This window comes from Gopherus evgoodei, chromosome 9 (assembly GCF_007399415.2).
Source record: "Gopherus evgoodei ecotype Sinaloan lineage chromosome 9, rGopEvg1_v1.p, whole genome shotgun sequence".
NCBI lineage: Eukaryota > Metazoa > Chordata > Testudines > Testudinidae > Gopherus > Gopherus evgoodei.
The window spans coordinates 103,088,066-103,113,628 of NC_044330.1; the positions used below are offsets into that span (position 1 = coordinate 103,088,066).

General features: G+C 41.8%; 1 long non-coding RNA gene across 4 annotated transcripts in view; it reads left to right on the forward strand.

The window, feature by feature from the left end:
• The window catches only part of LOC115658043, a 68,239-nt gene extending 54,664 nt beyond the window's left edge, over positions 1–13,575 (forward strand). For 3 of the 4 annotated variants that reach the window (XR_004002132.1, XR_004002134.1, XR_004002131.1), the window contains 2 exons: positions 11,586–11,666; positions 11,877–13,575. This is a non-coding gene — a long non-coding RNA (uncharacterized LOC115658043). Of the gene's footprint in view, positions 1–2,280; positions 2,349–11,585; positions 11,667–11,876 lie in introns of all 4 variants that reach the window. The other variant, XR_004002133.1, reaches the window with a different exon arrangement.
• The last annotated feature ends 11,988 nt before the right edge of the window (positions 13,576–25,563 follow it).

Here is a 25,563-nt window from a genome sequence, read left to right on the forward strand (position 1 = left end):
CCCATCATCTATGCAGAGAAATAGAAAGATTGGGAAAATGCATATATCTGAGGACTTCAGAAATCAAGCATCTTGTATGATAGTAGGAAAGAGCCTTCTTAATTAAAAAGAAAAACAATTAACCTAGAACATGCGACAGAAAATATTTCATTCAACATTATATAAATCTTTAGGTGTCATGTAGTAAAAGTGATGTAGGCTCTAATGCTGCAGTCTTTACTCATGCAAGAACCTATATTGGCTGCAAGGAAACTCTGTACACGAGAAAAACATACAGCATTGGTATACAGCTTATTGTGATATACCACACAGGAGCTTTATTATATTGCTTGTATAAAAATCAAAAGAAAAACAACTTCTTTAGAAGGAGTGGATGTCACACTGTAAAATCTAGCAAAGAATAAGATACAAATTAGAACTCACATACTGAACTACAAAACCATTTTAAAAGGTTTCAAGAAAAGAAACAAAGTCTATCCTCCCAGCATTGCATAGCTGGACCTACTCGTTTTGCAAATACTTCCATGCACTAACTATTTTGGTGAGTGTTTACATTTTTTGTCTAAGCCAAAATAAAAAACAAAAACAAAAAAAACCCCTCCTGCTTTTTGAAATTCAAAAAAACCCCCCCTGCTTTTTGGCAAAAAAGAAAATTTTCATTAATTCCCCCAGCTGGAGTTTCACCATTTTCCAGGGCAATTTGGCGGTTTTCCCAACATGCAAAGCCTCTGTGGGTCAGCACCAGCAGGGTTCGTTTTCACAAGATCAGTCTTCAAGTATGTAATGCAGACTATTGTCTAAATACATTATGAGCATAGCTAAGGCCACTTGATTGGGTGCCTAGTTTCCTGGCATTTACTCCCCATCAGTCGGCTTTTAGCACACATTTAAGGGACAGCGCCTAGTAATACTGGTCTCTCATTTGAAAGAGGTCATGAAGCCATATTCTACTATGCAGTGCATCTTGGACTATGCTCAGGTTAGGCAAAATGCAATTCACATGACAGAAACTGAACTGGAATTGCTTTAAAGGGGGCAAGTATCAGAGGGGCAAGTATCAGATCCAGACTAACACAGCCACCAAAAAGGATTCTTTGCTGCTTTTAAAGGGGGCATAACTTGCCCAGACCAGTTTCTGCTGCACATGCATTTTCCTCTTTCAAAAAGGAGAAAGGTCTCTGAAATATATGCATGCAAATCAGAGTGTCCCCTAGGCTAACTCTGAGCCCACTTCATCTCCCATCTGATTGCTAAATACATTCCATATAAATACAGCAAAAGCTAGACATCATAGCACATCTAAGAGGTCAGGGAATCATCATTTAAAATCCCACATTTACTTACACTTTAATGACTTAGACACACAGAAAAGTTTCATGTGTGTTTACATAGCTGGAGAGCACCTTCAGAAACTATGCACTAGTAATTCTAAATATAATAAAAAATATTACCCCACCCAGCTAGTATCTTTAATATCCTGGGACCAACACGGCTACAACAACACTGCAAATTACAAGTAATCACATCAGATCGTGTGGTGGTTTGATGACAGACTATAATAAACCCACAAAACTTGTGGTCACAAGGTGAAAGTCTAGTGTACTAACCCACCTTTTGGTTTGTTTGGCTTGGTATGTTTTTTTTTAAAAGGAGTCACAACTGGTATGTTATTATTGCTTATTATCAGAGACCCTTTATACAAAATCTATAAACTTCATTTATAATTTTTAGCATCCTGAGTGGTCTGAGGCATAATGTTTTATGATAAGTTATTCTTGCATAGTTTGTCATATATCTGTGCAAAGGGATGAGGCTATACCCAGCCCTCCACACTTCATGTTATAATGCTACTTAAACTGCCATGTATCCTAAGAGAGCCTAGTGTTTGTTTTAATAAGCAGGTTTGTGAAGGTCAGCTTCCCAAAAGCTTGGGCAAGGAAGGATCATTGTGATTAGGTGCTGATTTTGATAAGCTTCTTAGACCCAACCCACAAGGCTTTTCTGGATTTATGTGCCAGTAATTTCAATAAAAGAGCTTCTTCCATACGTACACCTTCTTAACATCCTAGTTTGCCTTTAACTCTTTGATTCACCTTTAAAAAATAATCTGGGGCTTCTCCCCCACCCACACACCTCCCACATTTCTTCTTAAAAAGACATTGTGAGAAAAATACACAAACTCCTTCCTGAGAAGGTGTAGGTCTGAGTGTCTGCTGTATTGATTGATGTCACACATACACACATCTTAACTTGGCGATATACCTGATGTTTTTCTTCCAGGTTAGTCTCAGAGCCCTTCCCTTGAACATCTAAGCAGCAGCACAGCATTATGATGCACAGCATTCACAGTACATTTTGCTATATTTTATTTTTAAGTGAGTGTGTCTCTTTCACTTTACATTAATCAGATATTCAAGCTGAGTCCTTATGCAGATCCCTATAAATACACCCCAGACAGAAAGAACAGCATGGAGTCCTGAAAATACCCCTTTGAGGGGATAAAGTATCTCGACTCGTACCTCTTGGTGTTAGGCGGCAATGAGGACTGGGTCTGCCACAGGGTCTTCGTGGTATCGCGTGGTTACTGAGGCAGCCACTGCCTCATCCGGAGATGAGGAGGATAAGATGGCGGCTGGTACCAGAGCCTGCTCCCTGCCCTCAGCCCCTCTTTTCCATGGGCTGTAGCATGGTTCAAGCAACACAACTAGTGCCATTTACAATGTGAGACAGAACCGTGTTTTAGCCATATTATGTTTATTTCATATTTATACTGTGATAGCGCCTACAGTCCAAAACAAGGAAGACTGTAAACTCCTCTTGTGAAATAGCTCAATTATGACATTTCTTGCATCTCAACCCCACATTAGTATTTTCCTCTTCCATATCCCAAACATTTATTTGGCCAGAATATTAACTATAGTGGTTGGCTTGGTTAATTGATAACCAGTCCAATTTAGGATAATCGCTGCTTGCTTCTGTCAGAACTGTTTAATCAGAACACTACAGAACGGGCTTTTTGATTTTAGTGGTAATTTACTGCTAGTTAGATGGGCTTGCTCTGAATTTAAGGAAGGCAGCATTGAGCTGCATTGGATGACAAAAGAAGTGGTGCATTAGTCCTGAAGGGTAGTAATCACTTGAGCAGTGTGTATATACAGCTCACATGCTGAGCCAGGTCAGGCTACAGCAGTGGATTGGATGGGAGACCACCAAGGAAAACCCAAGCACTGCAGGAAGTGGAAAAGAAAAACGGTAAGTAATTTAAAGGTGTCCTCATTTGAGTCAAAGAAGCCTTTATTCACCCTGCTCTGCTCCCTGCACTCCTCTCCTCTCCACCCCCTTTAGGACTGTCTGTTTATGTAGGCCTGCTTGCCAATAGAGCCCCACACTAGCATCTGTTTTAGATTCAGCCCAATACACCGCAGCCATTAACCCGCTCTATTACAGCATTGGCAATTCAGCAAGCTGCACTCTTCTGAGTCAGCATTGCACCAGCCCCTGTGCTGAAGGGTTTGCTGCAGGTGCAGTTTTTCAGATGAGAAAGAGACCTTAATCATCTTTTAATCATTAAAGATATAATTGCAAGAGTAGGGGTGGTAATCCTGGTTTCCTGGCAACATTCCAAGTTGGGTAATTGCAAGGAGAATTTCAACACACAGAATATAATGTCAGCTGGAGAAAGTGTACACTCTCCTTACATAGTTGCACTTTGCTGGATAGCAAGAGAGTTAGAGATTTTTCTCTGTAAATCTGTTGGCAAGGTGTGGAAAGAACATTGGGATCATTCTGGATAAGAAGCATGGCATAAATGTACTGTGAGTGTAACTCTGCACGTTTTAGACTGAAAAATTAATTTGCATCTAAATACATTCCAGTATGATCACAATGTATTTTAGTAACTGTGCTGGATAACCCCAGAAGTTTAACTTAGTCTTCCATTTTCATGTCCCAAAACTAAAACAAGGCACAAACTTTCAGAACGAGATATTTGTGCAGAAAAGGGAAATAAATATTGGCAATAATTTTCCCTTAGTCACCGTGATTAATACAGGCTACAACAAAACCCTGCCAAGGGTTGGCACCAATACCATTGTGGTTCATCAAATGAGGAAAAATAGGTTCAAAGGCATAAATGAAAAAGTTTTAATTTCACTCTCACAGGACTCTTCAAATAGGATTAAAGCTTCATTTTAGCCATGTTATCTTTGAGCATATATTTTCCTGTGTGATTCAGCACACTAGTATTACCTATTGGTTATCAGGCTTTTTACTAGCTCAGGGATTTTTATTTCTCATTCCATAGGTACAAACAAGAAATCTCTGGATTAACCGATTTTTAAAAGTTTCCATAAAGGGCCCAATCCAAAACCCATTGAATTCAATGAATATCATTCCACTGACTACCGTGGGTTTGGGTCAGGCCCTAATTAAGAAGGGCTATCGATAACATTGGTTATATAATTAAAACCAAGGTCACTGGTCACTTTCAATACCAATTCTTACTAACTAGATTTTTCTATTGACTGATCTTAAGACTTCATCGTGTTTGACTATGCAAACATCAGTTGAGGAAGGGACATGATGGCACCACTGCCTACGAAATATTAGCCATTCACGAACGGTCATCGTTTGCACTGGACTATTAAACACTTGTCTTGCAACAACTAGCCCTAATATTTCCACATTTAAACACTTTCCTCTGTCCCAACCAAAAATGCTTGCTACTATTTTCTCCCCAACATGCTGCTTTAGATTTTAGTGCCTATTGTCCAATAGTCAGTGGCTAGTTCACACCAGAATAGACTTTGTTAGTACAATACATTCTATTTAAATTCTTACCTTGGAAATAAATTAATGTCATTTTCCACCCTGTCCAGCTCCCATCTGCAGATTGGAGAGAGACATGTGAACAAATTGCCAGTTGGCCTTTTGGAAATGAATAGCTATTGGACAACTGGCTGCTGGTTACATTGAAATGGGGAAAGGAACTAGCTCTCACTGCAGATCACCTTCAGTGCGAGCTGTCCCATCCCAGGAACAAAATTAATTGCCCCTGTAAAATACGATCCCTGCACTAGACTGGCATCACACCTGTCAACACTGTGAGCCCTTTTCAAGATGTCTATTTGGGATATAAAATGATCTGTGGCAAACAAGAAGTCTCCTGGTTGCCCTCCACAATAGCCTAGTACAACATGTGCATTGTATTCCATTTCCTCTTGTACATTTTGAGCAGTATTCTACTACCCAGGAAGATATTTTCTATTCCAAATAATGGGCTTTGATTGTATGTAGATTCTGATAGTCTTGATGCGACAATTCCTACTAGACGAGTAAAATCATGAATTTCAAGGAGCAGGGTCTTGTGAAAATACTGTATAGTTTTAAAATAGCATGGCTTATAGGTTGCAAGATGTGTAACTGGCTTTTTGAATCGTATTTATCAATTGTCTCTATGATATGTCTCATGCAATAAATATGAATCTTTCAGATTAGTGGAAATGAAGGTAAATTTGCTTTTGAAAGATAGTTTCATCGAAGGAATTTCTTCTACGTAGAAATGATGAGCAATAATTAGACACATTCTTAAATAATTATTTAATAATATGGGGAATGTTTTGCATGCATATTATACACAAATAAAAGCCCCTCCCTAGCCCCAATCCTGACAGATCTGATTTGGAGGCACACTTTATCAACCAAGTCCATTTGGGGGATGTGTAATGGTATTTTATTGCATTGGACACCATCTTCATTACGACAAAGAAAAGTAACCAAATAGAATATGCATGTAGCATGGCTTCTTTACTATATTTCTGCAAGCACCCAACTGGCAGCTACTTGGCTGTTGGCCACTCAAATCCAAAAGACCATCTGCCAACTGGTTCACGTTTATCCCTCCCAGGGTTAACAGATGTATGCTAGATGGTATGGGAATGGTGTTTTACAGAAGCAATTAGTTTAATCTTCAGATAAACAGATTAAATGCCAGGCTATCTGGAACAAAAAAGAAGTTTGCTTCTCCCAATTCCAGAGTGAATGGCTAACTAGAAGCCAATGAGCTACTGGCTATTCAAAATTGAAAGGCCAACAGACAACAGTACTAGCTTTATTCTTTCCTGTTTTGATTCCTAGTGATGGACAATATAGGATTGATTGATTTCTAGATTACAAATAACTACAGGTATTTGTGCTCATTTTGATTAGTGTACTTTATTCAAATTACAATCTAACAGCCAGTTTGACATTCGATTAGCCAAAACTCAACTGGTTAGTTGATGGGTCTTTCAAATGGAAATCTAACCGGGATTTTTAACACTAACTCACTGTATGACCTTGAGCAAATCACTTAAGCTCATGTCTTATTTCCACCACTTCCCCTCTGTAAAATGAGGCTAATAATGTGATTTAACTTAGAGGCTGTTCTGTGGCTTAATCAATTAAGGTTTGTGATGCCCTTTAAGATGGCAGGAGCTGTAGAGGAACAGAGCATTATTATTATTAATTATTCTAATCAATTAATTTTTATTTTATTCTCATGACACAAGAGAGGGTTGTTTTGGTTTAAACGCTCTTTTCTGCCATTCCTTTGCTTCTCCTCGTGTAAAGAGTTACTTTCACACTGGAGAAAACCAAATGAGAAGCTTAATCGCAAATAAAATAAATTGCCAGTAATTTCTACTATCCCCTCTGCTATTATGGAAAAATTTGCATTTGAATAGGGGCTTTTTTCCATCACAATCCAGCTTCACCTTGATCCTGCACTATAATCATCATCCTGCATTTATGAAATCACAGCGTGTTGCCGTAGAAATTATGTCACAAATTCATCATTATGACTTCCCCTGCAGGAGCAATTGAAGCTGAAGATCGGCTGTAAGAGTTACCTTTTTACAAGCTCTGGTTTAAAGATATTTTAATATTTTTAAAAAGGTATAGAATTGAGATTAACCATCAGAGGGAGTTATTCCTACATGTCATAAGTATCAGAGGGATACAAGATTATCTCTATAAATTGCAGACACCATAAAATATGATCAAGAGACTTTATGGAGAATGATTTCGAAATCAACTCTAATCTCTGAAAGGTTTCCATAAAAACAGACCATTAGCTTAAAAAAAAAATTCAAAATCCCAAACACAGAAGCAGTATTGCAGTTGTGAAGTTACAGACAACATATTCCAGTTAGGAAGGCTCATCGGTCAAACTGCTGAAAGGGATGGGTACATTGTCCTGCACATTGCTGTGATAACCTGATAAGCAGCTAGCTACCGTGGCAAGAAAAATTTCAGAGTGAACTTTAAGGTAAATAATTTATACTTAAAATATTTTACAATTTTCCACTAGGTTAAGCCCCTATTTCTCCTACTTTCCCAGAGAGATAGGTGTTACATTGTCTAATCAGAACCACTGAAGTACTTTTATACTGTGGGAAAACCTTAAAACAAAGACTATATGTGTTATAAGCAATGCACTCTGCTAGTAAGTGTCTTATTATCCTTCTTAATTATTGAAAATAATCCACGCTGGATTAAGAGCTCCCCCAACCCCTCATAGCTAGAACTGAGAACCATTCAATGAGACATTAAAAACATTAGCTAGTAGCCCAGTGTGTCAGCTCATCAGTTCCAGGGACACATGCAGATGTTTAATATAACTTAGGGCAATGTGTATAAACGTTGCTGATGCTTGTGTGTGTGTGTGTGTGTGTGTGTGTGTGTGTGTGTGTGCGCGCGCGCGCACTGTCTCAGTGTGGGTGAAAACATCCAGGTGTGTGTGTGTGTGTGTGTGTGTGTGTGTGTGTGTGTGTGTGCGCGCGCACGCACACTGTCTCAGTGTGGGTGAAAACATCCAGATCATTTTGGAATGGCACATTCTGAATTGGGACTGGCCATGTGGCAAAAATGAGGCAAGAAAAATCATAGTTGTGATATATACAAGTCTCCCTTCCCTAAGACTTTTAAGCCCTCTGAACCTGAAATCTGTTCCATCTAGATGGACCCCTACCCTACACCCATGCAGAGCCCTGTTGAAATGCTATATGTGAGGATTTCTACATGCAACTCAAGTTGCAGGATCAGGGATTCAGTGAAGGAGCCATAACAACTTTTCCCATTCCAAGAGTATGTACAACAGCACAGTCTTGAGTGTCAAAGCCCCTTGCCGGGTATGAGTAAAGAATAGGCTCTACTGGTCTGTGCTCTGGGACCCAGTTCCTGGAGTCATGTGATAATGTCAGAATCTCAGTTTTTATCAACAAATGTAAGTTTCCAGTCCTCACAAAGAAAAGCTTGAAAACCTGACCTGAGCGTGACTGTCGCAGTGACGACTGCCTGGGTCTCCAGATAGCCTGGAACACTAGCTCCAAAAGGGGAAAATGGCCCCCATCTAGATGGAGAGTCCCGCCAAGACCTCCCTTCTCTCCTAAAGGGAGACTCTTGCTGCTACTCCTGGGGAGGAATAGGCCCCATGCTCCATCCTCTGCCTCTCTGGGCAGGGAGGAGGGCCCTCTGTCATCGCCACACCAAAGAGGTGTGATCACAGCATGAGGACTAAACCACAGAGTGCCCCACACTGTGCTGTTCATAGGTCCCAAAATGCCTTAATCCCATTCTGCCCCTGACTCTTCCATCACTAAGCCCTTGGTAAGAGTGAAGCTGGGTTAATAGGGCACTTTATTTACCCCTCTCCACAAAAAACACCATCATTCCTTAACTCCTGGCTTTCCAATAAGCTGAAAGATTAAAGTGCCTGAATTGTTTTACAGTGCAGAATCCCTATTAACACATTACCCCACTCAGGAGATCTCAGGATGTATTGTTTTTAATAGGACATCCCTTTGTTTCTGTGGGTTTTCAAGAATTTATACTGAAGAACCTGCACCAACATTTCTGACCAGCAAAACGTCCAGTGCCTGTGTTCAGACTGGAGAATGAGGGTCTAAATGTCAGCTAGCTCACTAGCATTTGCGTTAAAACCTGCAGCAATTGTAATTCCAAATGCTAGTAAAAAGGTGGCCCTACTGCAAACTGCACAGCAAGATTTTTAACTAGAGCTGCCCAGAAAACCATTTGATTTCACACACAAAAAGAATGAGCTTTTGAAGTTTGCTCCCCATTGAAACAAAAATGAGACTCTGACATTTTTCACTGGGTGGGGGAGACCCCAGAATAGCCAATAGCGCAGTGATGAGGGCATTCAGCAGGGAGATCTAGGTTCAAGGTCCTGCTCTGCCTGAGCCTAGTCCCTCATATCCCATGCCCAGCCTAACCACTGGGCTACAGAGAGTCAGTCTCTGTCTGTACCAATAACTATTTAATGATTTATATGAAGTGGAACAGCTCCAGTTGAGGTGCAACAGCTGAGTGATTTTCGGCACTTGGCTAGGACCCAGGACGCCCTGGTTCAGTCTCGCTCAATATCACAATGAATGGGCACCTCGAATTCACCCAGCTGCCTAACAGGTACCTGATCTATGGGGTTAGGGCTGTCAGAAGCAAGCTGGCCACATCACTCCCTTGCTGGCTAGGACCCAGGACGCCCTGGTTCAGTCTCGCTCAATATCATAATGAATGGGCACCTTGAATTCACCCAGCTGCCTAACAGGTACCTGATCTATGGGGTTAGGGCTGTCAGAAGCAAGCTGGCCACATCACTCCCTTGCTGCAAAACTGAGGAGCCTTCCTTAACCATGTCAGCCCAGTGAGGCTTTGGTATGGAGGAACTTTAACTGTCAACAGGAGAGATAGTGACTGCCCTTATAGTCCAGTGCTTACGGCATGACATAGGGAGATGGAGATCATGGATTTGAAGCTGGGTGTCCCACATCCCCAGTGAGTGCTCTCGCCCCCAGGCTATTGGCTATTCTGGGAGCTCACTCTCCACCCCCCACCTGAGGAACTTTTCCAACACAATTTTCATCAAAACAGATACATTTCCATAAAACAGTTGTTTCAATGGAACAGCAGGTTTTTTGACAGAAAATAGTTTAGTCAAAAAATTTGACCCGCTCCATTTTTAAGCGCCGTGGCATCTAAACCTGGTCAGGGCAGGTCGAACAACATGGTAGTAAAGAATACCAGCAGCTGATGCACACAAGCATTTCCTCTAAAGTTATCTTGACCCAGTCTGTCCTTAGCGTCTCTCTCAACCAACCACTTACATTTTGTCTGAGTGGCTGTGTTATTGCTTGATAAATGCTTCCCTTAAGTGTTTCTTTACCACTCTGCTAAATGTCTCTTATCGTTTGATCTAAACAGTTGCTAAGCATTTCCCCAACTGCTGGGAGCACTTCACAGGGATACGAAGTTAGATGGGCTCTGCAGCTGGAAAAAGTGGTCAGTTCCCAAAATTCACAATCCCTGTGCAGTGTGGATGCTGGCTAGCACCATGCGAGTGGTGCTACTCTACACAAGCCTTCCCACTATTTCCCACTGTGTGTCCAGAAATTCACTTCCCACAACTCACTGGGAAGAATTCACAGTTCACTAGGAAGGAATTCATAGAGCAGCCCACCTTACTGCAGCACAAAGAGCCATATGATGTGCCACCAGATGGCTTAGTGCCACACACGAGTGACTGCAGCACCTGGGTGAACACAACACCTTAAGTGTTTATTGCACAATGAGCTGGGTTAACTCGAGACAAGTAATTCCAGTGCAAGTCACTTCAGTGAAGACACAGCCTCATGCTCTTGCAACTTCCTGAGGTGAGGGCCCTGAAATGAACAGGGTGAGTGCATTTGGGGCCACAGAATGGTGTCGTATTGGGTGCACAATGACACAGGGACCAAGCCATGCAGTAACTGATACATAGGAGTTGGTTAACACATCTCATAAGTGGTTTGACTTATTTGGTTCTGAACTCAATCCTAGGGCATGTCTCACTTGAGTTTGGGGAGCTACATATTTTAGAAGTGAATCACTGTTGATTTAGGAACATCAGAATAGTCCATTCAATTTCAAGGGTTTGAAAGAGCCCCTAAACACTGGAAACAGTAGGAGAACTAGAGACCACAATTACTGGGAAAAATAACTTCCAGTTGATCTATATGAAGATTCTTTGTTTGGTGTATATTGATTAATTCTGTTTTCACTTGAGTCCTTCTGAAGACTAAGCATATGGAAAGCACTAGAGAAAAACTAGAGGTTCCCCAACACAACCAACAATGTCAGAATGAAGGCCAGCAAAATGGCATATGGTGCTAGAAGAACCATAAAAGAAGGAACTATAAAATGGAGGCTTACTGCCACCATCACCAGCTTCATTTAAGAAGTCAAAACCCAAGTTGAATTGCAGAGAGATGTTGCCATTTAACATTATTACTGTACTTCAGATTTTTTTTTAGACAAATATTAAGTTAAGATTATAAGAATGGCCATACTGTGCACAATGCCTGTTGCTACATGAAAACTCTGGCTTCTGTTTGGTTTTTTGAAGAGGGTGCAAAGAAAGCAAATGACGAAAATCCTTATTTAATTGCCTAAGGGTAAAATTTTTTTAGCTACGCAAATAATGAAGAGAACAGGGGGAAGAAGTTATGTTATTTGTACCAATGATTGTTGAAAAGGTTTCATTTTTACAGACACAAGCCCAAGTCCAAATCAGAACCACAGATCCTGACACAAATAAGGTGTGTGCTGAATCTGGATTTTTGAACATGGAGGTAAGTTTTGGTTTGGAAGGCTCAGTCTTGATTCACATCTAAATTATGCATGTAAGGTCCAATATTTGTCAAGTCACAAGATAAAAGTGGAATGATTTTTTACTGTGATAAACAACTAGATTCTATTTATTTCATATTTCTGAAGTCATAAGGCAGTTTTCTGTTGTATACAGATGTTCTAGCTAATTCTACCATTTCCTTTATTCACAGGTTCAGTATGGCGAATTATAAGATACTGCAAAAGGGCATGGTACCAGCTCAAAGAAAGATGGTATGGCGTCTAAAAATGGAGAATTGGTAGCTGCATATTAAATCACTTTAAAAAAAATCTTGTTGTTCAGCAGAGAGGCTTGAATTTCTAGGATAACAAAGGCGCAGACGTAGAACTTCAAGTGCTGCTTACAGAGCAATTCAGCATTTAGATAGTTCAGAAAAGTAGAATCTTGTGTCTTTGGACTTTTAAGCACTTAATGCTTTAAACTTGATGTAGATACACTCACTCCACCCCCATTCCCCTTCACCACCCACCTCCCTGTAGCCCTACTCAACTGTAACCCCCTCTGCACATTTCTAGAATACACATGTACTATGGCATTGAAGGTAGTGGGAGCTTTTTTGAAGAGTCTCCTATTAGTACAAGCCTTCATTTTTCCAATACCAAGTCAGCTAGGCTTAGTGGTACAACAGAAACCCTCCAACAATTTTATTTTAAATTTCTTAGCTTCACACAGTGTATTCCTCTGTGCATAGTGGAAGATTCTGACTAGAATATTTAAACCTCTGACTTAATGCTCAGCATTTCATCTCCTTAACAAGTGCCAGTGCTTTACAAAACTGTTCTACAATCCCGCTCTTATAAAATAGTTTCAAATCAAATATGTTTTTGTTCCTCTTAGTTCTGACAACATGGCCTCCTTATTCTAGTGAGACTTGAGCACAATGAAGATTTAAAATGATGAACCCTTTGGAAACTACAGACGAGATTACATCCTTTAGAATGTCCTGTAAAACCCAAGTCATCAGTAGAGTGGCCCAAACCCCACAAAACAAACTTTGAAGGGGACCTCTCTCCATTCCCCCCACAGTAAGCTCCACTTCCTCACCAAATTTGTTACCTTTGGTGACTTCAGAGAAATACAGCCATCTGTACCTTCCACCTGGCTCAGCAGAAGAACAGGGGGTTTCTGGTCCACACTTACAGGGTGATGGGCTACCTGGCAAAAAATGCTGTCTCCTTCAGAGTGTCTTCTACAGGGGATAAAACATGTCCTTCTGCTCCATCTCTGTAGTATAGCCGGTATAGGCACATCCTTCCCCTGCTTTTCAGAGACCCTTTCAAGCTTTGGGAGAGGCCCCCTGATCTAGCGTCAGCCTCTCCCAAATCCCGCAAGGCCCTCCTCCTCCGGAGATCTGGACAAAGGAGATGCCTGTCCTATTTAAATACTGCTAATGGTAATTTTCCTACATAGCATTTGGATAGCACAGTATTAACAAGCCCTTCCTGCACATACCTTTGTAAAGGATTAATGATGCAAAAGTGACAATGACATTCTGATTCAAGGAAAGTTTTTGTCAGGCTTCAAACATTATTTTCATTGATAGCCTCTAATGAAGTGTCACTTCTTTACAGAAACATGGGATGGCAAGTTTAATCTGTAATTAAATTCTAGCAAATTGGTATGAAGCACACTATTGGCTCTTCAGTACTTTGTGTTTAAGTTATCTGTAGATTGAGGCAAGAAACAAAACAGAGCTCAGTGTGATGTTCTCTTGTGTACACGGTGCAGCAATTCCAAGTCCAAAATGGCAACAATCTCTGCTCACAGGCAGAGTTCTTTAGAAATGTAAAGGTATAGTACACAAAACTATAGTAACTTTGTTTCATAGATCTGAAAGATACAAGAACAACTGTCATTACACAACAAGTTCAAGATATATATCTCTTTGCCTATCATCTGTCTTTCCTTGGACATGGGATTTAGACTAGTGAATTATAATTAATGACCAGAAACATGGCTTGGCAATTTTTTTGGCTGAAGTATTGCATAGTATTCAAATCCATTTTTGCTGATTATTAAATGGGTTTATTCTTTACCCCTCATTCCCCAACCATAAGCTGCGAGATCTACAGGTCAGATATAAGGGAGAATGTCTTTCATTAATTAATGAGATCTTAGTTGATTAAAACCTGCTACTGTTTCTACATTTACTGATAAGGTAGAAGGAATGCACACATCACACACACAGGGCCACATCTTGGCAACATGCCCAAGTGTCTGTACAACCAACACATACCTAGCTATGTGGTCATTGCAACGCAAATCCTGCCAGCTCAGAGCAGGCTGACACATGAAACCAGCTGGATGTGAACAGGACAATTGTTACTTTACTTTGTCTCAGGAGCAACTTGTATGCTATTTTGCTGGCATGTTAGATTGTTAGGCATGGCTTCATATGCCCCTAGTGGGGTCCTGGGTCTGGGTCAAGTGTCTCGGGTACTCATGCTGGGTGATAACATAAGAGGACTGTGTGCTCATAAATCTAACCTGGCTCTTTATAAAGAGAACTATTTACTGAGGTGCTGCAACTGCAGCCAGGCTAGCATTCAAATCATGTGCCTACAGACTGGGTTTCTAGAGTGCCTCCTCCAAACCTTTCCTTCCTCCTGCAATCTGTGCACCTCCCTCCAAATTCCATGCCAGTTGCTGCACTGGGAAGCAAGGCCCTCTTTTCCTTTCAACTGTGCCCTTGGTAATGGATTTGCATCACCCACAATGTAATACTTGCAACTCTTACTGTGCTATGCTAGGAAACCATCTTTACCCTGCATTGCACATACTGGGACTCACAATCCACAGGCTCAGTTCACCACTGCCCTGCACCTTGCATAGTCCTTTGCACCAAGTCAAAGTGAGCCTGACACACTGCCATTCTGAAGTGGTGGCATTTTACAGCCGTGTTACACTGGTGTATGTAGCTGCACAAGGTACAGGGCAACAGTGAATCAGGCCCCACTGTTTGTATTCTGTATCCTCATTTCCCTCTCCCTGCACCTGTGGAGTCATGAGCAGGGCCCAGCTCTCAGGTCTAACTCTCAAGCTGGACATGCAATTTCTCCCTCTGCTCCCACAAGTTTTCTACCCTGCCTTTTTTTCTTTTGTAATTAAGAAAGTAAATAGGCTGCAGCACAGCCAGTACTAGTCAGCTGTATTTTGTTTCCTAGAGATCATATAAGCAGTAACAGATTCTTTCACAATCTGAGTTTAAGATCTAAAACAGTTTGGTAGCATAATTAAGTCTTTATATTTCCTAGCATACATTGTTTGCTTGATATTAGCAGTATTGATATAGTGTACATTTTAAATGGACAAAGTGTATAGGCATTTTAAGGAAAGTTTGATAAATGTATTAAAATTGTAGGGCCCAAACTTAATGTACCGTGACATGGTTACTCTCATCCACTCTCATTCATAGTGACTTGGATTCAGAATATCTATTTTAGCATATCTAATATCCATTTAAAAACAAAAATCCATAGGTCTGAAGCCAACGCAAAAGATGCCCCTAAGTGAGGACTGCAAATCAGTCTGCAACCCATAAAGAAAAACTTTTGTAAAAAGAGCTCATTTCATAGGACATCTATAAAGCCTCATTTTGTACTCTCAGGCTTCTGCTGACTATGTACACTTGTGTTCTATTAACAAACACTAAGGCTTTGCCAAATGGAAATCCACAAAAGGGAGAAACTTGGTTTCATATTTCTAAGAGGGCAGTCTGGCAAACAGGAAAGATTTGATAGCAAATAGATCCCAGTAGCTGTAGTTAGTTAGCACTTGTAGGTCTGTTATGTTACAGCTGTATGAAGCAGGAGGACACCAGCAACAAACAATAATTAAATAATTAATAGAAAACATTGTAAAAGGTTCTCTCTTCTTACTTTAGCAATTAGATGCTTTCAGATGAGAAGTCTATGCTAGCAGTTTCACATTTAGCCCACCGCAGCACAACTCATTAAGGGAAAGAGCAGAGGGAACTTCAGAGTCATTCAGAGCACAAAGTAGAGGAAAATAAAAAGGCCAGCTCTACAAGCCCCATGGCAAGATTTTGAAGCAGGTTCTAATTAGATAACTACCAGCTTGCTATTTCTACATGGTGTTAGCATTTCTGAAGCCTGGACATTTCTAATCAGCGAATAAAGAGAATTATATATACTATGCAGAAATGATCATTTAAAGTTCTTAATGATGTGGAGTGCTGGAAGTTACCCTGCCTGCTAATATGTTAATAAAGATGCTATCATTAAGGGCATGTGCTAAAAAGAATAGTTATCTCATTTGCACTGCAGGTTGTGCAGCACTCTGTAGAACTATTGTGTTCTCTCCCCCTTTTTAAAAATGCAGTTCATTGTAGGAGCTGGAATTAAACTATGTACTGACATTCATGTTGGATGCGTTCAGATCTCTGCCTTCTTAAGCAAATTCAGGGCATCAGATATAAACTAATCCAATCATATTCCCTAAAGCAAGCTACTAATATTGTGGCACTACTGCTATGTACAGCAATCTTCATGTTGCTAAACATCTGCGGTGCCCTTGTTCACAACACACGAACAGTGCAGATCACAACATGGGGTACCATTGAAGAGATTCAAAAGACAAACCACAGTGTTTGTGAGATAGCAGAGGCAGAGTGAGGGAATCCAGCAGGTGGCAGTAGACGCTATGGCAACAGCTATTGTGTTTATGATATAAATACATCCTTACTGACATCTTTTAATTTCAGGTTTCTAAGGGATTCTACAAAGATTTTCTTACATTTATGAAAAATACCTCAGCAGTGTCCTTTGGCTCTGATCTGAGGCATATAGAAGATACAAAATGATGCCATATTCACTTGTGCTATAGCAAATGAAGGCAATGCCCTCACCTAAGGACAGCCTACAGTTCGTTTCTGGAAGTTATGGGTTTTGTTTTGATTTGAAAGCCCATGATATTGAAGGCCCACTTCCCCTCTCCCCCAATTAGACCTCTAAACAAAATATGAGACAAGCTGCACACAGCTTTTCCATGTTCAAGAAGGCTGCACGCATTTTACTGAATGAAGCTACTGTGAGACACACAGCAAAAGTAATTTCTCTTGCACTATATACATGGTTAATTGCAGAACAAGGAGGTGGTGAGTTAAAGTCTCCTGTTGGTGGCCACCAGTTTTGTTGAAGATTAATAATATGTATGATGTCTATCCATCTATCCTAGGTACTTATATAGCCCCCAGTACAGTAGTATCTAAGCACCTCCCAGTCTCCAATGCATAGGTGCCAACTTCTCCTGGCACCAGTGGGTGCTTGACTCTCCCACCCCTGCCCTGACTCCACCCCTGCCCCACCCCCTCCTGCTCCACCCCTATTCCAACCCCTTTCCCAAGTCCCTGCCCCAACTCCACCCCCTCCCCACCCCTATTGGACCCCTTCCCCAAATCCCCTCCCCAGCCCTGCCTCTTCCTCACCTCCTCTACTGAACGTGCCACAATCCTGCTCCTCCCCCCTCCCTCCTACAGCGTGTTATGCCTCGAAACAGCTGTTTCACGGCAGCAAGCACTGGGAGAGAAGCGGGAATGTGGTACTCTCAGGGGAGGAGGCAGAGACGGAGGTGATCTGGGGTGGAGGGTAGGGCAGGGAGCTGCCGGTGGGTGCTCTAGCACTGGAGCACCCACAGAGTCAGTGCCTATGCTCCAATGTATTTATCCTCACACACCACTAGGAGTTAGGGAAGCGCTATTATTCTCATTTTATAAATGGAAAACTGAGGCACAAACTTGCCCAAGGCCACAGAGAAAGCCTGTGGCAGAGCGGAGACTTGAACCCAGGTTTCCCTAAACCTCGAGAAAACTCTGACCATGGAGCATCCTTCCTCTCTCAGAGTTATTGTCAAAGATCCCCAGTGCACTGTTGAGGATGGAGGAGGAATGAAGTGGTGCCTTAATATGGTTTAAACAATTTTCTCTTGAAGGATTTAAAGTATATTCCTCAGTTGTGCTTCCAGGCCTGTGGAGTCCAAAGGTGAAACCTTGACTTCTCTGCAAGCAATGGCAGAACCTCCACTGACTTCCCTGAGGCCAGGATTCTGCCCCAGTTATAGTGTCACAGCATGGACTGGTGCTCAGGTTTTTGTTGGGCTGTATAGAGTTTGGTTTAATCTGTATCATTTTAATGTGTGTGAGAATCTGTTGTATTCCTCCAGAAGTGCATTGTAAAGAAAGAAATGGTGACTTCTGTAATAAATGTAACACGGCAGCATTCTGAGTACGTCTGCAGAGAGCTGCCACTGGTTATGCTTGGAGCATCAGAAATTAGCACCACCCAAAGTTACCGCCTGATTTCTCCACTGAAAGGAGGATGGTAGTTGGTGATGTGGTTGGTGTCTGGCAAGATTAAACCGAGTTGCTCATGATCTTGGGCCATTTTGTCCTTTCTGAAGTCCTTGCCACAGGCAATGTGTGAGCCTGGCAAGTGAAGAGCTAGTGCCTATTTACTAGTGGAAATCACAGCTAAGGATTTGGGTGGAAGGGGAAAGAGTCCTTCAGTGCAGCAGTTACAAAGAAGACAAGATAATGCAGGAAAACACAGCATTAGCTCCTGGCATCAACAGCTGACTGGAAGTAATGACAGTCTCTTTCTGTTCTGTGTCTGTACAGCTCCTAGCACAGCGGGGTCCTGGTCTATGGTGAGGGAGTCCCAGGCATTGTGATAATACAAATAATAATAATTTGGGGGCAAAGGACAGGTCAGGGGAGCATTCGGGCATTCGCCCTTAGCCAGCAAACGCTTAGGCACATGTGTTACTGACCCAGCCACGAGTAGTTCCTTCAGAGTCAGTGGGAGCACTGACATGAGCAAGTGCTTGCAGGACTGGGGCAGATGGTATCCTTCATATAAAGAGAAAGAGTGGTCTTGGGGGCAAGGCTCCAATTAGAGAATTGGACCTTTTGTATGTAACTCAGCCACAGACTCCCTAGGGAACCTGGGCCAAGTCACTTAGTCTCCCTCAGTCTCAGTTCCTCATCTGTAAAATTGGGGTAAGAGCACTACCACTCTGACTGTCCTGTCCATTCACAATGTAATCGTTTTGGGACAGGGACTGCCTCTTGCTGTGTGTATGTGCAGCACCTACCACAAGATCTTGATTTCCATTGGGGTCCCTATGTGCTACTGCAGAGGTAGGCAACCTATGGCACGCATGCCAAAGGCGGCACGTGAGCTGATTTTCAGTGTCACTCACACTGCCCGGGTCCTGGCCACCAGGCAGGGGGACTCTGCATTTTAATTTAATTTTAAATGAAGCTTCTTAAACATTTTAAAAATTTACTTATTTACTTTATATACAACAATAGTGTAGTTATATATTATAAACTTATAGAAAGATACCTTCTAAAAACGTTAAAATGTATTACTGGCACATGAAATCTTAAATTAGAGTGAATAAATGAAGACTCAGCACACCACTTCTGAAAGGTTGCTGACCCCTGTGCTACTGTAACACAAAATATAATTGCTATTTCAGGAGCACCCAAGCGGTCCCATAGTCAGGAGCAGGGCCCCAGTGTTCTGGGCGTTTGTCTCAGTGGACACCCGCACACAATCTCACAAGCGAGAACTACACAGCAGTTCTTTGACCTTTGCCTAGGGACGGGCTCAGCACCCTGACCAGGCAGACACTGGCTCTTGGACCAGGTGAGCCCCTATACACTTGTGTGAGAGGATTTAAGGGAAACATATTCCTTTCCTTCCCTTCCCCCCTCCTCCTTTTGAGAAATCAAGGAACTCAACATGGGCAGAGATTGGAGAAGTATTTGTTCAGTCATGGCCATGAAGCAACCTCACACAACTCCCCATCCATTCAGGGTGTAGTATAATTCCATTACTCACTGTCAGATACTGCTAGCATCCATCCTCCTTCCTGCCAAGAGGCAGCCCCTTAGCCACTTGGGACCTGCAAAGAGTAAAGTAGGGCTACATCAATGATTCCGTCTGGTGACCCAGAATTACAATACATGCTATCCACGCAGCCCCTTCTGTCATTGCACCTGGTACCTCCTAAAACACAGGGGGAGTCGTAGCCACATTTATTACACTAATTATACGTATAGCTACCCTCAGATAACACAATTAACTCCGATTTGCCAATCTCTTTGCTCCTAAGCCTCCTTTCTCCCAAGGAAATGTTCCTTTTGGGTTTGTACACCAGCCAAATCTTTCACAGCCTTGATAGCAGAGCAGCCCAGTCAGCACAGGAATTCAGAACAGAGCCGCTCAGACAGCAGCAGATGCACATTGTTAGCAAAGCCCTTCTCTTTACACCTTGCACCAATCCTAGTCCATCACTATCAAGGGCAAAACTGCACATCTCAAACTACAAACCAGGGTCCAGTCACACGTCACTTCTAGCCTCAGCTAACTGAGACCTCCCACCTATCTAGTGGTCAAGGCTCTGGGTATGAGAGACAAATGTGCTTTTTGGGGGTTACCCCTTCAGCAGCTACCAGTCCCTTTTCTACTCTGCCAATGTCCATTTTCAGGATATAGGCCATCTCTCTAGTGGTGATTTGCCCCTGTTACAGCCAATGATGCAAGTACAGGCCGCTAGTGCAAACAAGTAAAGTTGCTAACTGCCCAGTGAAGGATAAACTCTATAGATGTCTCTGTGCACTTGGAGTGGCACCAACTGGCCTGAAAATGGGCCAAATCCCCAATGCAGATGATACTATATCTGCTTTCTCTAATCATGCTTAATTTTAACCCCAATGGGTTTCTGCTTCCTTGGGCTAACATTAAAATCAAAATTCCCCAGCCCTTTATGATCCTATCACTGATATGTTCTTTTACATCCAACTTTCCTGACCGCTTCACCTGCTTTTCCTGCAAGAACTACCTTAGTTTCTCTGATCCTGGGGAAATCCTCCCTTTCCAGGAGGCAGTTAGCTTTTCCTGACCGTTAGGCTGATTGCCAGCAGATTTAGTTAAAATTTCAAACACTTTGTTTTAAGAAACTCTAAACATCTCATCTTAAAACTTTCACGCTGATGCAGATTTCCATGGATCTTTTAGGGAAACAGCGCAAAGGAGGAAAGAGGAGTCTGGGTTAGACAACATAGCCTGAGAACACATGACCATTTCTACCACCTCATTACAAAGCCTGACCCTTGGGTATGCCTTTCCAGCACCCTCCTAACCTTCCTAAAGAGAGAGACCTGACAACATACAACAACTTCCATTTTGCTTTAATGCTGGTGCAGCAATCAGAATAACAATCAAACAGCATTTACTGTACCATGGTAGAGAGTAGCATTAGGCTCTGGAAAAACAGGGCATGCTCCAAATCTTTTCAAATAGACCCCCTGATCCTTCCATCTGATCAACATGGGCATATACTCACTCCAAGAGCCCCATTCAGGTAAATGAGGTTCTGTGAAAATCCAAGAGTTCTCTCAGTTGTATCCACATGCAAGATTAGGGCCTTATTTTTGTAGTAAGAGTCTTCCTTGGGGATAGCCCTTTAAAACTTTTCAGCTACGTTATCCCCATTCTCACCATGTAGTCTTGCTGCCCTCCAGCCTAGCAACCCTCCTCTAGCAAAGGAAGGCCCCATTCCTGAAAGCACGAGTAATTTTACACACAAAATTAGGCCCACTGAGTGTGTGTGTTGGCAGAATCAGAGACTAAAATGGATTGATATTGGTGTCATGCTTTCTGGAGTGGCTCATGACCATGAGTGCCAACCTCAGGGCAGACTGTCAAAAAGCAGAGCAGAAACCTCAGACTGGTTTTATGTGAACTTCTACAACACTTATAATAGTCTTACCACGGAGTCACAGACAGTCCCCTTGAGCATTCCGGTCTATCTTGCCACCTAGGCAAGATGGACTATGTGATAGATGGTCTCTATATTCCCAAAATCACAATAATATTCAGGTTACTTCCAGTCCCAAATGACCAGTCACTTACCCCAGATCAATTGTACTCAGATCTCAAACCAAAGACAACACCTCTAGCTAATCCTGTAATAAACTAACTAAAGATTTATTAACTAAGAAAAGAAATGTAAGTTATTGATATGATTAAATTAGGAAACGTACACACAAATGAGTTACAGTCTTAGATTTAAAAAGGTAATATAAGCTTCTATAATAAGCAGCTCTATATGTCCTTTAGGGCTGACCCATCCCAAGCAACATGGGAATCCCATGCTTATGTTTAGCAATCTTTGTCCCACAGAGCTCAGACAGCATAGAGAACCCAGTTTTTCCTTGTCAGTGATTTTTATCCCCTTCACCCACAAGCCAAGCTCCTAGGATGAGTTCATACACAGTCTTCCCTTCCTGGAGGGAGTGAGGAACACTCAGGAGTGAGTCAACAAGGTCTCTGTCCTTTGATGCTACACAATGCCTCATTGGCCTTCAGTGGGCTAGCTTGTGTGCAGGACAAGTGCTTCACCTTAATTAATGCTTCTTTTATTGTTTGGTAAGTTACACAATTGGAGAGGTTTACAATGCAAACACTCAATACAACTTAATACCATGGGCTAGTGGTTATAATTGAGATCAATACATGCAGCATCCTACACTATTCATAAGGTCTAGACACCAAATACAGCCTTACAACTCTAATATTTACCTTAACAATACAAGCACACAGGTCAGCCAGACTGCTTTCCAGGCCAGCCTGGAGCCTTGGCATGAGCTGCACCTGGTCTGCCAACCTCACAATTGGGGATAGATATAACTAAGCAGTGGAATTCACTTCCACCATTTCGTACTGAGACTCTTAAGTGAGATTCTGAAAAGGATTAGACATGTTTACAAATAAGAAGATCCTCAGCAGTTATAATAGCTAGAAGAATCTTTTCCAGGGCTATCAAGCCTTGTGATTAAAGGCAAAAGATGAACCATGGGGCCAAGAAAACTTCTCTTTATGACACAGTGCTGGAAAATCAGGTGAATTTTAAGTGTTTCTAAATTCCTCCTATTGTTGAGGGAGAAGGTGGGCTTGTTATCAAGGCCCTGGACTAGCACTCAGGGGAACTGAGTTCTATTGCTGCCACTGACATTCTGGGTGATCCTGGGAAAATCACTTAATATCTCTGGGCCTCAGTTCCCCATCTATAAATTAGGAATAAAAGCACTGCCCTACTCACAGGGCAGCTGTAAAGACAAATCTATTAAAAAATATGAGTGCTCAGACACTACAGCGATGAGCACCATAAGAAAGCCTATACATAAGCATATATCATTGACCACAATCAGGGTTAAAGGACTAAATGGATCTTAGGGCTTGTCTACTTGAAATGCTGCAACTGCAGCTGCACCGCTGTAGTGCTTCAGTGTAGACACTGTCTACACCAATGGGAGGAGTGCTCCCATTGGCGTAGATAATCCACTTCTACAAGAGGTGGTAGTTAAGTCGACAGAAGAATTCTTCATCGACCTAGTGCTGTCTACACCAGGGGTTAGGTCAGCTTAACTATGTCACTAAGGGGCATGGATTTTTCACATCCCTGAATGAGTTAGCTGGATCACCCTATCTTTTTAGCATATATCAGTCCATCTATTCCAGCATGGTAACCCCTATGAAATGGATTCTCTTTCAGAGCCTGTCACTGCTTTTCCTTAATTACTGGCCAGAAAGGTTGCTATAATATATGAAACATTCTTCTCAGTAGAGGCTAAGTTTGTTGCTTACAATTGCCCCACTGTAGTTCAGTTTTAGCTGAGCAAACTGCATGGCACCTCAGTCTTATGGTTGCATTTCTTTTCTAATAAATTCTTTTAAGAGTAAAATTTTCTCTAATTCTTTCTCTGCAATTGTCATCAAAGCCAACCTGGTAACCTTTTATCCTCTTGTAAGAGCATTTTTATGTGCCAGTGACACTAACATTTTTGACCAACTAAACCAGTAAACTATCGAGCTGGTTAAATTACTGTAATTTTCTATAATTTCACTGTAGTTTTTACCCTGGGAACAGTTACAATGAGAGTTTTGATTGTGTGTGTTTCTTTTCCATTACTGGTAGCTAAAGAGGGAGATAAATATGCCTTGGATGTAAAAATATAATTCCTGTACCACATAGTCCAAAGCATTTTTGCTATAGCTATAAAGTTTTTCAATAAATTATGATTCCTGCAACAAACAGCCCAGGAAGGAAACTAAACCAAAGAAATATAGGAGATAAGTCAGATTAATCAGATGTGAACATTTTATGGTAAACAAACCAACTCAAGGGGCTGTTCTCTTTGCTACTGTAATAAATCTCTGTGTTTATAGTATTTTATGATGTCAAACATCTAAGAGTTGTTCCCTCACTTGAAAATAGAATATAAATTACCTTGGGTAAACTCTGCAGATGCTAATGTTATCTAGAAAACCCTGGGGCTAATAACTTCATGGAAGGTCTAAGGGCTTCCCACTTGGTATGAGCAAAGCTAATGAGAGTGCATAGAGTAAGCATCTAGATTAGAAATATAAAATACCGTACCATTAACTCAGTAACTCTGGATAGCAAAATAGTAGGGCTCAGAACTGAGTTTTCAGGTACAGGTTCATACTGTCTCAACAAAACAAAGACCTGATCTGAAGACCATTGAAGTCAGATATCCAGTATTGAATTAATGGAGACACATGAAGGAGAATCCACCATGTCCCAAGGTAAGTTATCCAATAGCTGATTACCTTCACTGTTATAAATGTGTATCTTATTGCTAATCTGAATTTGTCCAGCTTCAGTTTCCAAGCACTGGAACTTGCTATGTCCTTTCCTGTTAGCTTCTAGAATATCTACTGTGAGAAATCTCATCTTCATTTAGGTTAGACCAGGTTCAAGTCACCTCTTAACCTCCCCTTGAATAAACTAAATAAATTGAGCTTCTCAAGTCTCTTACTGTAAAGCAGGTTTTTCAGACCTTGAATCATTCTTGTAGCCCTCTTCTGAACCCCTTCCAATTTTTCAAAAGCAGCAAAGAGTCCTGTGGCACCTTATAGACTAACAGACGTTTTGGAGCATGAGCTAGAAAGAAAGAAACCAACAGGACTCCACTGGCCATCACATACAGTCCCCAGCTAAAACCTCTCCAACGCATCATCAGGGACCTACAACCCATCCTGGACAATGATCCCACACTTTCACAGGCCTTGGGTAGCAGGCCAGTCCTTGCCCACCGACAACCTGCCAACCTGAAACACATTCTCACCAGTAACTGCACACTGCACCATAGTAACTCTAGCTCAGGAACCAATCCATGCAACAAACCTCGATGCCAACTCTGCCCACATATCTACACCAGCGACACCATCACAGGACCTAACCAGATCAGCCACACCATCACCAGTTCATTCACCTGCACGTCCACCAATGTAATATACGCCATCATATGCCAGCAATGCCCCTCTGCTATGTACATAGGCCAAACTGGACAGTGACTACAGAAGAGGATAAACGGACACAAATCAGATGTTAGGAATGGCAATATACAAAAACCTGTAGGAGAACACTTCAACCTCCCTGGCCACACTATAGCAGACCTTAAGGTGGCCATCCTGCAGCAAAAAAACTTCAGGACCAGACTTCAAAGAGAAACTGCTGAGCTTCAGTTCATCTGCAAATTTGACATCAGCAGCTCAGGATTAAACAAAGACTGTGAATGGCTTGCCAATTACAAAACCAGTTTCTCCTCCCTTGGGTTTCACACCTCAACTGCTAGAACAGGGCCTCATCCTCCTGATTGAACTACCTCATTATCTCTAGCTTGCCTGCATATATATACCTGCCCCTGGAAATTTCCACTGCATGCATCTGATGAAGTGGGTATTCACCCACAAAAGCTCATGCTCCAAAACGTCTGTTAGTCT